General features: G+C 39.7%; 1 protein-coding gene and 1 non-coding gene across 2 annotated transcripts in view; one reads left to right on the top strand and one right to left on the bottom strand.

Annotated features, from left to right (window-relative positions):
• PEX5L (peroxisomal biogenesis factor 5 like) overlaps positions 1-16243 on the bottom strand; it is a 129437-nt gene that overhangs the window by 66772 nt on the left and 46422 nt on the right. The gene's annotated exons all lie outside the window — the stretch shown is intronic.
• TRNAV-AAC lies at positions 2045-2117 on the top strand. Its single transcript has one exon. It is a non-coding gene; the product is annotated as a tRNA-Val (tRNA).

A 16243-nucleotide genomic window follows, 5' to 3' on the forward strand; every position in this document is an offset into this window, starting at 1 on the left:
ACACACATACTGTTAAAAACAAAATACCAAAACCAAACAAGCAAACAAAAAAACCCCCAAAACTTAATTGATAACAGAGTTGGGGCCCCGTCCTGCAGCTTTTACTCATATGAATCACTCCATTGACGTCAATAGGACTACAAACTGCCTTGCTTTTGTGAGGCCTCGCGGGAGTACATCAGCAGGAGTGAAGGAAGTTGAGAATCTCACAGAACTTGGCCCTCATACGAGTAATATCTGGAGGATCAGGCCCTTAATTTCTTCACCACTAGTTAACTGTAGTTATCTGCAACTTTACAGCTGAAATATACATGCTTTCTACTCAAATCAGATTATAGACAAAAAGAAATCAGACTGTTATGAAGATTTACAGCTTACGTAAAATGAAAGTTAAATTCTCCTTTAAATACTCTAAATTTAAGGGCAAAATTCTCCTCTTGGATCTACATTGTAGATCGTGAGTCTCTGATACTCTGCTCTCCCTGTATGTATAGAACTTCTGTAAGTATCAGTGAATGTCTGAGGGTGTAGGGAGAGAAGAGTAGTGGAGCTTGATTAGACTTTTCTTACACTCACAAAACTCCATTGAAGTCCATGGGAGTTTGGGGTGTACAAAGACTGAAGGATCTGGCTCCATGACTTCAGAATTTTGCCCTAAGCTTACATACATTTCATTAACTAAGAGTCTATTGAATGTATTTCTTAACTACAGTACAGTATAATAAGAATGATTTAAAATAGCATTGTATACTGTGTCCTAAGAAGGATACTATTTATTGATACCAAACAATGTGATGTAATTTTTATATCACAAATACCGTATAATCATTCACAGCTCAAAAACATGTGCATAATATTGCAATTTTAAAACAATGTTTATGAAAAACCAAGGTCAAATTTAACTTATTTGTGCAACGCATTGCAGTTAACCTAGAGAGAGTTCTTTGCATGCTGCAAGAAGTTCTCATACCATAAGTGTCATAAAACATAGGCATGCTCAATTTGTAATTCCTTTGATATCCAAAGAACTGCAAAAGGCATTGTAAAGTTTACTTCAGATTAGGATAGTCTCTCTTATTTGGTGAGAAGAGAGTTCTAAGTGCTAAGCATATCAAAGGTTCTTGTCCAAACATTTATTTATTCACGATTCATTCGATATGTTACAAATCCATGAAAATATTTTCTTTAATATGTGGAGCTACTATTTAGCTAGCATTAGTAACATGCTGTTTGACTTTCAGAAACCTAATCCTTTTGTGTTGAATGCTATAGAGAAGTAGTTTATTAGCTAAAAAAGGATGCATCAGAAAGCATGCAGTGCTTTTTATTTCTTGCACAGTAGAAACCCACCAAAGCAAAGGTCAGGTCACTTTTTTGAAGACAGAGCCACTTTTTCTTCAAGGTTTCACCTACTGCCTGAAAAGAGTCATGATACTCACATTAGTGCCTGCTATCAACTTTTTAAAAAAATAGCCCTGTGAATGGCTGATATCATACACCACATATCTCATCACTTTAAAAGTGTGGCTATAGTCAGAATAGAAACTCAGTAAAAATGACATCTTAGGATACTGTATTGCTTTTCCTTCAGTGACTTTCATCTCACATTTGCTATGTTTGGAAGTCAAAACACAATTGAACTGCAACCCCACAAGAGCGTGGGTGAACCATGTTGATTTATTTCTGACTGGTACACTCATGACATACAATAAAGATTCTGGAATCAGAACTTAGCTTTGCAACATATTTGATGATAGGAGAGGCAGAGGCAGAGCAGAATACAGCATCTGTAGTTCCCAGTGATTTCAATGGAGGGAGATGCAGGTGCTCAATACCTCTGAAAATCTGGCCACATATTTAGGTGCTTAAATATGGATTTCAGTGCCTAATGTTAGGTGTCCACGTTTAAATGTTTTGGCCACTTCAGGGTACTCTTGTATATACTTGAAATTTTGCCTGTCTGTAAATTTTTGGCATCAGTACCTCTGGCAGCTTGCATGAGCGAGTTTGATTATGTCTTGTGGGACACAATCAATTAAGGCAAGTTTCCGTAGTGTAGTGGTTATCACGTTCGCCTAACACGCGAAAGGTCCCCGGTTCGAAACCGGGCGGAAACAGTTTTGGGGGGGGGGGGATAGCTCAGTGGGTTGAGCGTTGGCCTGTTAAACCCAGGGTTGTGAGTTCAATCCTTGAGGGGGCCACTTGGGAATCTGGGGCAAAATCAGTACTTGGTCCTGCTAGTGAAGGCAGGGGGCTGGACTCGATGACCTTTCAAGGTCCCTTCCAGTTCTAGGAGATGGGATTATCTCCATTAATATTTAATATTTCCCCCTTTCCTGTAGAAAGGAGAGGGAAAACAAATCCAGTCTTTGTATCTAGGGCACAGAAATGGTTAATACACTGCCGTTAGTTAGCTATAATTGAAATGATAATCTGTTGGGTTCTAATTACAATATTTTAAACACAGAGATTACTATATACATAATCATGCAAGAACTGCTTTAAAATGTGTATTTATTTATTTGGCTGCCTCCATTGTTAAGTTGTTCTCCATTGTTAAGTGTTATTTCTTAGCAATATTGGATTGCTGTACATATTGTCTGTTACTGTAGCTTGGTGTTGAGCACTATAGTTCTTCTGGAACAGGTAATTTTACACTTGCAAGCTCCTCATAATGAACAGTTCATCATAACTCAGAGACCTGGGGTAAATTATTTTCTTATATATGCATCATTTTGATCACTGAGTGAATGAGTTTCACAAATACCTCTTTTGTCAGCAATGTGCAGATTTAAACAATTATGATGCACAGCATGCAAACCTGCATATAAAGCAAGGATACTGTCTTGAGTGAATTGGTGCAGGGAAAAGATATGATTTGCTTTCATACAATATACTGTAGCAGTAAAACTGAGGAGTATATCAGTGTTTTGTTGTCTGGTACAATTAAGACTAAACCACTCCTTTTTAGGAAATATCTCCAAAACAAGATAAACAATACAATAGAGTATTTCCACAGCACTTTGAATATTGTAATAGGGTCAGCTAAAAACTTGCTAACGATTTCTGCAGGTTCTCCCAGGATGAGAGAATGGATGGTAATAGACATTTCCACAGGAGTGTGCAGATTTTGCAAACCCACTCTGTAGGGAAATACACTGGTTTAGCAGCTGGTGTTTCTGAATAGCGCCAAATTAAATTCAGTACAAGTCACACTACTTCCAAAGAATGTGAAACTTGTTAATGAGGATTTAATTAAGCTACTGTAAAAGAATATTAATTTAAGGTTCAGGACAGCATGAGCATTTTTTAGTGAGTGAAAACATATAATTTAGCAACTTTGTTCACGTTGTATAAAACTTCTTTCCAGCATTTAATATTTGAGCACATGATCATTTTCTGCTACAGATCATTTGTGAGGCCTGAGAGCCTGGGACAGCTGTATGATTCTTACAGATACATGACCATCTCGTAAAGGCCTTACCGTTTGTGAGAAGACAGTGAAATTTATAAATTGATTTGTTTGAAATTTGAAAAAAAAATTGTGTCTAAAGAGCTTATGATCAGTTCATTGCAAATATCTGATAGTCTAACTTCAACAAAGCCTGAACTTTTTTGTCTACTCCCCAATTGGATGTTGAATGTAACACAGTAAGAACTTTAATCTAATATGGGCTTTGAAATTCACTTATGGCAAATATTGAAGCATTTGAGCTTAAAATTCACCTTTTTCATGAATATTCATGCTGTTAAAATTGGAGTGTGAGAATTTTCATAAAAATGAGCATGAGAGAGTTGTTAGCATGGTCAAATTGACATTTATTTTCAAAGTCAACAAGTGTTCATAGACATTTTCCACACTATTGTCTATGTTCTAATACATACACACACATAGCCAGCATTGTGTTAGACCTGTGCAATTCCATTTGAAGTCAGGGAGGCTTTACCAGTCTATTTGAGAGAAGTATTTGGTCCAGAGTGAATGGTGTAGGGAGGTAGTTTTATATTTTTCTAGTGTAACTGTGTGCTGTTTCATTGATATATTAGGAATATTCACAACCTGCCTGTGTCCATACACCCTAAACTCATTTCTTGTGCAACAGCTATAATCTAAAGCAGTTTCACTAAGGTAAAGTACAGACATAGCCAATACAAGCACATATAATACCTGCCTAGCAATTTCTTACAGCATTTTTCCTTGCCTATTGAGGAGAAAAGAAATAACTTTCTTCCCTTACTTGTGAAGATAAATGTGAAAGGAGTGATCAACCATACGGTACTCTTCAAACAGTGCCACTGCATTAAAATGTAATGGCCCCATAGGACAAAGTGCCAATGTTTTTGGGGTCCCAAGGGAGCTAAAAAAAATTAACTGGCATTTTGGATTCACTTCTCTGAGGATGTAGTCCCCCTGGCTGCATTTAAACACCAAAAATGTTTTTGTCTTAAACTGAAAAAGCATGTTTGTGTATCGGCAATGCTAGAAACATACTTTCTCATTCCAAAATGAAGTTTTAAAGGCACTAGAAGGGGCTACAGGTACTCGTTCCTTATAAAGACTGAATCCAAAATGTCTGGTGGTGAATGCCTGCATTCATTGTCAGACTTTTTGTATTGAAAAAGCGATGCTCTGTATTTTATAAATTCATTGGCCTATAGTGAGGCTTAGGCTACATCCTCACTACGGGGGGGGCGGGGGGTCGATTTAAGATATGCAAATTCAGCTACGCAAATAGCGTAGCTGAATTAGACGTATTGGAGCCGATTTACCCCGCTGTGAGGACGGCGGCAAATCGACCTCCGCGGCTCCCCCGTCGATGGCGCTTACTCCTACCTTCGCTGGTGGAGTAGAAGCGTCGATTCGGGGATCGATTGTCGCGTCCCGACGAGACGCGATAATTCAATCCCCGAGAGAGCGATTTCTACCCGCTGATTCAGGCGGGTAGTGTAGACCTGCCCTTAGAGTTGCTGTCTGACATTTGAAGACATCCATGAATCACCACAGGGACAGAACTGGAGGCTTCCAGCACCCAAAGTACTTACCTCTACTATTTGAGATAAAGTAGCAACTCCATTGCTAGCAGCAGTTGCAGACTCTTAACTTCTGTGTGGCTCAGCCACTAGAGAAGGATGTATGAATATTTTGGTTACTTCAGTCTCCACGTCCACTCAATGCTTGATTTCTCTGAGTTGCTTATTTTGGTAGCGGTGGGTTGTAAGTAGAGAGGACAGAAGATGACAGTACCTTTTGCAACAACTTTTGAAATTTTGTTTTGTTCAACACTGGAATGATAACAGCCTTTTAAATATTTTTGAATGCTCGGAGAGTAATTAACCATTGGACTAATTTACCAAGGGTTGTGGTGGATTTTTCCATCACTGACAATTTTAAAATCAAGACTGGATTATTTTTAAAAAAGATGCCCTCGGAATTATTTTGGGGAAGTTCTGTGGTCTGGGTTATACAGAAGTTCACAATGGTCCCTTCTGGCCCATTTCTTTTCACAACATGGACTTGTGTTGAAATTGCTGTATTCAAATTGAAAACCCAAATATTTTGATTAAGGTCTCTCTCTCTCTAATCAGAAGTGACCAGAGAGCCCTGGATCTCAGAAAACTTCTGGACAAAAACTTCGTGGAAACAATTATGTTTCTGTGAAACATTTCGGCTTTGAAACAGTATATTTCAATTAAATTACATTTAAACAAAAAAGTTCTGACTTAGAATCAGTTGTGAGCTTAGACCTGTTAAATCTTCTGGGAGTCTCTCAATTTCAGGCACTCTCTTCTGGGTGCTTGAGCGACTGCCTGAATCTCCTGTTTTTGGGCAGTCTTTTAGGAACCTAGGCGGGGCACCTGAAATCAGCTCAAATTCTGCACTCCTGCAGTGGCCTGGTCGTCGCTTCCCTTACCACTGAAGAGATGTTCAGAAGCTGTGGCTATTCAGAAGAAAGAGCCAGTGCTGAAGGCAGCAGTCAGTGAGGGGATCTGCAGATTGCAGCCCGGAGCAGAAGGGAGACAAGAAACCTTCCACAGGAGGCTAGGAAAGCAAGCAAGATTCTGGCACCCACTTCTCAGCACATACCCTTAGGGAAGAGGGAGGAAGAGACTTGGAGCTTAGAAGGATGGGTACTGCTGCACCAGGGGTGACCAGAAACTTGAGTGGGAATGAAGAGAAACTCAGAGGGCAGGGTCCAAGGGTTGGGGGGTGATTCAGCGATAATGAGGCAGAGAGAAGGAGAAGAAGGTGAAATTCGAGGGAGGAAAGAGGAGCCAGAGAGAGGGTGAGAAGAGGGAAAAAATGAGGAGGGAATTGATAGGTTTGTTGGTGGAGGGAGGGAAATTGATGAATTTGATAGATGGGGGATGCTAATAAAGTCATGCATATGCATCAATTATGCATGTTAGGATATTTGCTCGTTTGTATAATATCTCCAGATTTTCAGACATACAGCCTTGACAGGTATGTAAGCCAGAAGAAAGACTCAAACAGATACAGTTGTATTCGTCCAGTGTCTTTCCTTGGTGGAGTAATGATATAAAGCACAATGATGCCATTACACACGGAAAATGTTACACAGAAATACAAAGGTATGTTTTAATGCAGAAAGGGCTGTTAGATTTCCTCCAAGATATTTCAAATTGTTTCCCAAGGCTTCTTTCAATTAGTAAGCTGGGGAGTCTGCTAAATTACAATTACAGATCCTGTTCCTACCCATTCCTCCACCCCATGGCTCCACAGTCTGCTGACAAACCACTTATTTCAGAAAGCCTTTACAGCATGTAATTAAGTTCATCACCAAAAGGGTGGACATAGTTACCTACATATTTCACATGGAAAATATTTTCCTCTTGCAGGTCTGTCTCAAAGTTCTAAGCAGGCAGAATAATTGATATAGAAAATATTTTTTCCCAGTTACATTGTGAAAGTTCACCAAATAGCCACATAAGAAACTGACTCAGCATTAACCCCCATGCTTCCATTTTTATAACCTTCAGAAATGCATTTGAGTACATTTCAGGCTGAATTTCTTTTAAATGTTAATGAACTCATTTAAAGCTGCTAAATAATGAATTGTGTCCTTTTAGTTGCTAAGATAAAGGCAACAATTTGATTCTGATAGTCTATTAGATTGACACTGATTCTAGATTGGTTTAGGGAATGGGAAAAGAATGACTATTATCAGCTATAGGAACCCAGTAGCCAACAGATCAATGCTTCTATATCTTTTTAAATAAAACCTTTACCAGGTTCATAGTCTGTGATCTCTATGTACAGAACCTGTGTCCTTTCATGCTATTAAATACAATGAATCTCTTGCAGTGGGAAATCATATACTTTGGGCTTATTTTGAAATATAGTTTCAACTCCACCTCATCTGAATTCCGCAATGTGAGCCATATCTCTTCCCAACCATAATAAGCTCCCTGGCATTGTAACCAACATGACCAAGTACTCCTGCATGGCACAGAACCCAGCTCAGCTATGGCTCTTTGCATGACAGCATGCTGGTGCTATGTAGGGGTGAGCTGGGTTGTCAGAGTTCTACTACGAGAGGGATATTCCCATCATGGTCCTCTGTGGAGGGTGCACACTAGGGGGGCAGAGTCTATTCTAGCCATTAGGCCTTGAGAGGAGGATTCCTGAAACCCTGCCTCCTCCCTCACTGCGTTTCCCCAATGCCCAGCCAAGATAATGTAAAAGTAACTGTGCCCTCCCAGCTGCAAAGGGGGATGGATCAAATTCTGTCCTCAGATATGCATGTACAACCCCAATTGACTTAATTAAGATCAGATGATATGTCAGCGGCAGTCATGCATACTTAGAATTTGGCTCTGTATAAGCAGGTCAAGATAGAGAAGGGATGCACTGTCTATAGAAGAACATTACATAGAAATGCAAAAGAAGCAAAAGCCCTGGCATGATGTGCTAAAGCACATTGGGACCAGGGCAGGAATACAACTGGCCTCAGAAACTGGGAGCAATAGAGAATCTGATGCATAATCTACAAACACATTCTTCAAAAAACTACTTATAGATGTAAAAATTAATGAGGAAGAGCAAATACAACCTATCTTTCCAAAAAATGTATGTGAGATGTGTAATTACTTACAATCAGGCATGCTGAACCTTATTCTAAAAAAGCACAGCAGATACACATTTTCAGTTAATGGGAGAAAGATTTATCAAGGGTCAAATTCTGCCCTCACCTATATCTGTACTGCCTCACTGAAACTCGTGGGGATACATGGGTGTTACTGAGGGCAGAACCTGGCCCCGAGAGCACCGTTTAGCAAAGCAGAGAGGTTACTCATATAATATGTGATGTCTATTAGAAAAGTCTGTTCTCAGCTGAGAACAATGTCAATCATGAAGCACAAACTAGATATACTGGATCCAAAGCTCTTGAATATTGTAGAACTTCCTGTATAGATACCAGTATGAAGTTCCAAAAATTTTGGTGACTTGCATCTGGTGTTCTGGTTTGGGTTCATCTGTGGCACACACTTCTCCCCATCCCATAGATCATATTTTACCTTTATATATTTTAATTAGAGCTGTATGAAACTCAGTGCTTTTGGGTTCCCAGGACTCTGGGCAAATGCTTTTCCTACTTTAAGTCCACGTGGCTCCATGCGTACTAAGTTTTGCATTTGAATCAACTCCAAAACTCAAGAGTGGCTTTGCATGGTCAATACCTGAAACCACAACTCAGCCTGGGTCTCCTGAAAAAATGTGGTAAAGATTTGCCCAAAGGTTGGTGAGCATCTGCAAACCTTGCCCAAGTTTCAAGTTTGAAACAAACGCAAACAACTAGGCAAGTTTCACCTAGTTTGGGTTTTTTAAGGATGGTTTTGCACAGATCCTCCTTTAATCTCATCTGCCAGTATAATGTGGTTACTTCAGTAAAGGTCAAAAACTCTCCTGAGCTCTTGCAAATTTTTGATAGGAAAAGTCAGGCTCAGGAAATTCTTTTAGTGACATCTTTCCTATGCGTGAGCAGAAAGTCCAGCCAGACTTACTCCAGAGCTTAAAATAGGTCTGTCATTAGGTATTCAACTCATGCTCTTTGCTTTGAAAGGTGACTGACTGTGATGCATATTCCATTTTTCAGACTAAAATGTCTCAACGTTGTTCAGGTCTGTAGAATACTACACCATTTTCTGAAAAGAAAATCAGTTTTAAATGGCAACACAGAACTGAGAGGGTTTTATTGCTTTTTTTTAAAGGCAAATTTTATGGAAAATATATTTAATTGATGGAACGCTTAACATAATTGTAGCTTTAAGTTACAGCAACTCAGGTCGTTTGTGCTAAGAAAGAGAACAGACCAAGCTACCGTACATGTTGCACTCTGGCTGCTTGGCTGCTGTCCAGATCTCCAGGCAGCTGATGTATTAGACTTACAGTACCAATTAAATAGCCTATTCAAAATGGATTTATGTGCCACAAATCATTGTATTTTGCAGAATTTAAAAATAAGAGATGAGCCATGCATGGCTCTATTGTTTAAATTATGCAGTGCTAACATTTTCCCTCCTCAAAGTGAGTGCACAACTGGACAGTGATGCCAACAGAATTCCTGTGGCTATGGAACATTAGAAAAATCTTGAGTTCTCTTATAGAGTCTAAATGTACTTTCTCCCCTGCAGCCCTTCTCAGTCCTTTCTGTTCCGTTTTGCCCCCTTCCCCTTTTCTTTCCATTATCTACCTGTTCCCCAGTTACTTTCTTCTTGTACTGTTTTCTGGTCCTGCATCTCTTAAAAAAAATAAGAATATCCTTGCTGGCAGGTGGAGCTGTGAGCCTATTCAAGATAGCTGCTTCACAGCAAGTATCATCCTGTGGATTCTCTTTCTCCGGGAGACTTGAGCTAGGATTTTTAGAAAAGCCTAAGGGATTTAGATACCTAAATCCAATTTCAATGGCACCTGGGCCTCTCCTTTGAAACTTCCAGACTTTGTTTGGTCTGTTTCTCCATGATACTTATATGGCCCCATTATTGGGGCCTTGCCCGAGGTAGCAGAGGAAGAAGTCTTTGACAGTGCCATGAATTGAACACACATCTCCCAAGTCTCAGGCTAGTTTCCTAACCATCCTTCTCTCTTTCTAATATTTGCCTAAATAAATCCATGTCATCCAAACTGCAAGGACACATTTTTTGCTCCTCGTGTATGGAACTTCAGCAAAGAAAATTGGCGATGAGGATAATAATGAAATAGCACAAGCTTTTCCACTAAAGTATGCGTTTTGTGTGTATGTATATGTAACTATCCAATAGCACAGAAAAAGTGCAGTTCTACTCTGAAAAGTGACACTTTGAAGTTACATGTTTATTATCTCAGTGATTGCTGTCTCAAATGGGCTACCCTTACAGGTTTCCTAACTGCTATCAAAGCAGATTCATCCTGAACTTGGAGAGTCAAGCTAGGTTAATATATGGAGATATGCCCATCTCATAGAACTGGAAGGGGCCTGAAAGGTCATTGAGTCCAGCCCCCTGCCTTCACTAGCAGGACCAAGTACTGATTTTGCCCCAGATCCCTAAGTGGCCCCCTCAAGGATTGAATTCACAACCCTGCGTTTAGTAGGCCAATGCTCAAACCACTGAGCTATCCTTCCCCCCGCCCTTTTCACATCACCAGTAATAAAAACTCTGTAGGCCAAATTCTGACTTCATTGATCCCTGCGCAATCCCGCTGTCTTACACCTGTGAAAATATATTTAACTGACTGAAATTTAGTAAACAATTCTGTTGTTGATGCACATATAGACTCTAGCTCATTCCCTAAGTTGTGCTGGCTGCTGCAGGGCTAACAGGAGAATGGAGTAAAAACTTATTTTTGTTTCTCAAGTCAGCAGATTTGAGTCTGAATACACACAGGGAAGAAATGTATTGAGTACAATGGTGCCATTTTTTATGTAATTAGGAGTTGGAGTAGAACCACACTTTAAATCACCATTTTATAAAACTGTTAGGAAGTATGGAGAAACTAGTCTAGTTTGTCTCCAGCAATCTTATTTGCTGCTTTCATTTCCTGATTATTTTAAGCTGGATACTCAAAGAGCAAAGTATCTTTTGCTAGCCCAGTCTCTGACTGATGGATTATAAACAGTTTCAAGGAATAGCCGTAGAACTGCTCTCTTTACATCTCTGTGTAGTTTGTTTCAAAGGAACACTATCTGGCCAGTATGGTTTAGCAGATGACCACTTAACATTTATTAGATGCTTATCAGAACAAAGAATTGATGATAATAATATTTTGCTTCTTTAATGAAGTCACTGACTAGAAGGGTTCCATGTGTCTAGGCTAGAAAGTCATAGGTTCTAGTCCCAACCGTGATTTGAACTCATGCCATTACGGTATAGTACTTGGATGATGCATTTCGTTGGAACTAATATCCTTCAGATAAGACATCAAACTGAGGTCTATGGTGCCTGCCAAGTAGAAGTTAAGAACTCATACCACTTTTCAATCAGATTAATATTCTTGGCTATCATTCCTTCTCTTGGTTAAATGATTAAAATGGTGCACGTGCTATTTCTGAATGCATAACGATGCATTTGCCTGTATCTGCTGCTCTTCTAAAGGGTAAGTCAGTGTCCTCTATTGCTGTAGGATACCTTGCATATGAAAACTGCTATACTAAAATCTATGCTATTCGTTCATAAAATATTTATAGAGAGTAAATGAATCATATACAGAAAACACGATAGAAAAGTACTGTACATTAAGAGTATGTTTGACTATTTTGGTATGCATAGTATAACTGAGGAGGACTCTTAAAGGAGTTAGTTCCAGTGTTTTGCATTTACAATGTGTAAATTTGCTTCAGTGGAACTGCATGGGATGTAAATTAGGACAAAATTTGGCCCTTTGGATTGCTCAGTCCTGTAGTTATACAAAACTCCTGGACCAACTATCTTGGAGCTTGTTCTGCCCTTGGATATATGAATACAACATTCACTGACTTCAATGTTTTGCTGCATGCATGTGTCTGAAGGGTGAATATGTCCCACTGATTCCAGTGAGAGTTATTTCCATGTAAGGACTGCCAGTTAGATTCCAAAGTCAATCTCAGGGAAAGGTGCATGTATGTAGTTTTAAACAGTATCTTATTCTGCTCTCTGTAACAAAAAATAAATAAAATAAAAATCCTCTAGGGTTTGCATAGGTGAATGGGATTGTGATACTCTGCTAAAAGTCGACATCAGTGAGATACCAATAGAATCCTGCACAATAACACACCTACACTCTGCTTAATAAATTGCAGATTCCCAGCATGGATAGCTCTGGGCAGGAATATTTGTGATCAGTCCTGTCACTGCTCCATGTGCCTTCTTCGGATGGGAACTGGAATCTCAGAAGAGGAAACTTTCAGCAGCAGAACAGGTTCCCCTCGTCAGCACTGCATTCTAGGAAGTCCTGCTTTCCCCCACTGGTTCCCTCTCAGTTCTCCTGCTCTGTCAGCCCCGATGTGTGTATCTGCTGGAAGACCAGTCAGTGGACTTTAAATGCTGCATATGGGAATTTTTCCAGCTCAGGTCTGGTATGAGAAACTCCAAAGGCTTTGATGTGCTGAGTACGCAGGTTGGAGGACCAGCATGCACAAGAATGTGTGTGGAAAAATGTGACCTCTTTCTCCCTGACCATTCTTCTGTGTGTGTCTAGAACAATGGAAGCCAGTCAGAGCTGGTTGCTTGCTGTTCTTCATGTCCCCTGGAATTTAGATGAAGGAACATGGGGGAGGGAAGGGCATGTTTGCCACTTTAGTAAGTAAATTAGGTACATTTTCCAGCTATATTGAGGATCAAAATTTGGCCCTCAGTAACAATCAATGGCAATTTTGCCTGGGTAAACACTCACTATTTCAGGATTTGGCTTTACGTGTATTTTGATATTATTTAAAACCATGAAACATATTTGTTCCCTTTATTAAAAGACATTAAATGCAGTTTGTTCTTTTTTAGCCACAAATCAGAATTAAACTGTAGTGCTTTTACACATGCAGGCCATTAACCAGAATTATGAGTAAACCATTTAATACTGCTAAAATCAATTTGGATTAAATGTAATCTGTGGAGATTTGGAACCTTGTATTAGTGCTAATGCTGTTCAAGATGTAATGCCATAGCTAGATTAAGCACTGAATTGATGCTATAGTGAGTAACTATGACAGTGAAAACAGAGAGAGCATGAATATATTTTATTTTCAGGCATGTATTTGCTATGAATGAAAATGAACAGAAAAAGATGGCATTTTTCAATTTCTTTGTTAAAATCAGACAGGTTTATCAAAGAGCCAGAATATAAAATAGCCTTGTTAAGGGTTTATAGAGCACCCACATCATTCTGATTGACTTGATGACTATAAGGGTAACTATACTTTTCAAGTCTGTCTTATATGACATGTCTGTAAATTAGAAATTCATTGGTATGTCAGGATAGCCATTTTCAACTGCAGTGAATACATTTTCCCACTTATTTTACATTAGAGAATGGCCTGAGTTGCGAAGTTCAGTACCATTATGGGGGTTAAACTTCAAAGTTCAGGGAGAGGTGGGTGGGGAGGGGAATGCTGTATCTGGGTTTTGGTTTGGCTCCATCTTTATTTTATATCAATATAACTTTCTTACTCTGCTTTCTGCACTGTGGGCATCATATGCACCAAGGTTTGGGAGTCCTGACAAGTGAAGCAACTTGTTATAAAACCAGCCTCTAACTGCTATGGACTATCTGTTGCTTGCGATGGCTGCCATAACAAGCGATAACACACACAGACCAGTCCTGAGCAGAAGATCTGGCAATACCACAAAACACATGTCTGGTCTACAGTGATGTGGAGGGGAAGTCAATGAACAACTTAAGTACCACATAGGTTACCCTGGAAAAGATAAAGCCAGCTGCTACAGAAAATGGATAGTATGTGAGTGGTGCTCTTAGCTATTGGCAAAAATATTCACGTTGGCGTGGCAATACAGAAATGTTCCAGTGGCTGTCTGTGCACAGAGGGGCTATCTTCAAATAACTGAGGGGTACTGGCTTCAATCTCAAGCTCTTGTCCCTTTAGGAAGGAAAAGAGCTAGTATTTATGGGAAGGGTGGCTTGCTGTTTGGTTTTGTTATTATTTCCTAATTATGAAGCAAGAGGACTCCGCTGGGTTTATTATTCTTTGACCTACTTTTAAATCTGTGTCAAAGATGCCTAGAGTCTGGGATATACTCTTTCAAGTAGAGTATGTTGTAAATGGAAATATACTTTTAAAAAGAATAAAGTGATGTACACTTCTAAGCTGTTAAAATCACAAGCCCTAACTCCCTACGATGTGTAGGAGATGTATTTACCTTATTATCTACTTTTAGCAATCTAAACTCTTTGCTCTGACTCCAACTTGACACCTGTGTAGCTCCATTCACTTCACGGTCGAACACTTGGGTAGGGGAGAGGAGAATCGGGTCCTATTATTTCTTATTTCTTTTGTGGTGGCTGCTCAAATTAAGCAGAGCAGGAAAAGTGTACCCAGTTTTGGCCATCTGAGTCATCAAACATTTAGAACAAGGGGAAAGGAGAAGTAAAGGGGCTTGGCACAGTGAGAAATCATTACTGGTTTTTAAAAGTACCATTTTAGTACCTTTCTTGCTCATCTTTGGCTGCTCTCCCTGGCTCTTCCTGGAAATGGGTGTTAAAGTACAATGAGCTAGGATTAACCTGGCTCCTGCATCCAGTTTAATCGTTCCATCTCCAACTGCATTTTTCCCACCTGCGCTGAGGCTGCTAAAATTCCTACTACCATGGACATATCCTGTTAAATGTGTGTACAACGCAGAGGTGAATATTCTCACTCCAATCTCCATTTAAACCAGAGCTGGAGCTTCCAGCTAGGCTGCCCCTCAGTGATTTGTACCCCAAAGGACCATAAGTAAAACAGAATAAAATCAAAGGGCCCAAAATATTAAACAAAGCTGGGGATGCCTTCTAATCTAATCAGATAGCGTATGCACAGTTTCTTTTGTAATTAGGACCTACAATAAGTGTCTTTTAAAAAAATTTCAGTCCTGAATATGTAGCATCCCTCATTGTAGAGAAGGAGCAGACCTCAAGTGTAGTCGGCGGGGAGGGAAGGAAGAGGACTGCCCTGCAGGGCGCTCTGGTTCTCCGCGCCGCCGCCCCCTACAGGAACAAAAGAAAAAAAAAGCGGCCCTGCCGCCCTAGGATTGGGCAGAATGCCGCCTCGAACAATCTGCCGCCCCAAGCACCAACTTGCTCAGCTGGTGCCTGGAGCCGGCCCTGAGTGTAGTGAATATAAAAGGAATTCTTTACTGAAGCTGCTGGACATAGACAGATCCTGTAGCTCTTTCTCTGGTTCTCTTATTTACAGATTAACTACCACAGCATGTGCTACCTAGGTCTCCCTAAATCTTGTTTTATACTAAACAGTCATGGAAGGGATTGCAGATTAAACTATGGGAGAGAGAAACTTAACACTGACTAAGCACATTTCACACTAGAGCACGGTGCTTCAAAAGCCAGTTAAATATGGGCCCTAAAACCTTGCAGCATTGGCTAGAATATCTGTATATTCCTCGAGAGACAAGGTGGGGGGGGGTAATATATTTTATTAGACCAACTTCTGTTGGTGAGAGAGACAAGTTTTCAAGTCTTGACCCAAATAGAATTATATATGGCTTTTGCTAGACACCTAATTTCAAAACCAGTTAAGAGACACACAACTTCTAAAGTAATTGTGATCTCTTTCAGTTGTTGTACACTATTGTTACACTGGAAGACAGGATAGTTAAGTAATATATTGTCATTGGTATTTACTAACACTTATTGAAGAGAAATAGGGCCAGACTCTGATCTCAGTTATGTGAATCCAGAGTAACTGATCAGAATCTTGGCCCGTTACATTTAGTGGTAATTTCAGGACAAGAATCTCAGAAAATGGTTTAATAGTTTAGTTTATTTTTTTATATTTGCCATAATGATGATTTAATAATTCCCCCCAGATGTTTTTTATTAAAAGGTTCGTTCAAATACTATGCACAAATAATGGAAAATATTCCTGGTATCAAAACATAAAACAGCTTAATCACAAAATAAGAGTGTAATACCAGTAAATTGCATAGCGGGACAGAAAGATGGGCAACTGGAGGATGGATGGAAGAAAAGAACAGGTGTGCAGAGTGAGTGGAGGGGGTGGCCCTGAGTTTGCTTTAAAGTTCTCTTATTTTCTCAAGG

The sequence above is a fragment of the Terrapene carolina genome, unplaced genomic scaffold (assembly GCF_002925995.2).
Source record: "Terrapene carolina triunguis isolate 2854851 unplaced genomic scaffold, T_m_triunguis-2.0 Scaffold88, whole genome shotgun sequence".
In the NCBI taxonomy this organism is placed as follows: domain Eukaryota; kingdom Metazoa; phylum Chordata; order Testudines; family Emydidae; genus Terrapene; species Terrapene triunguis.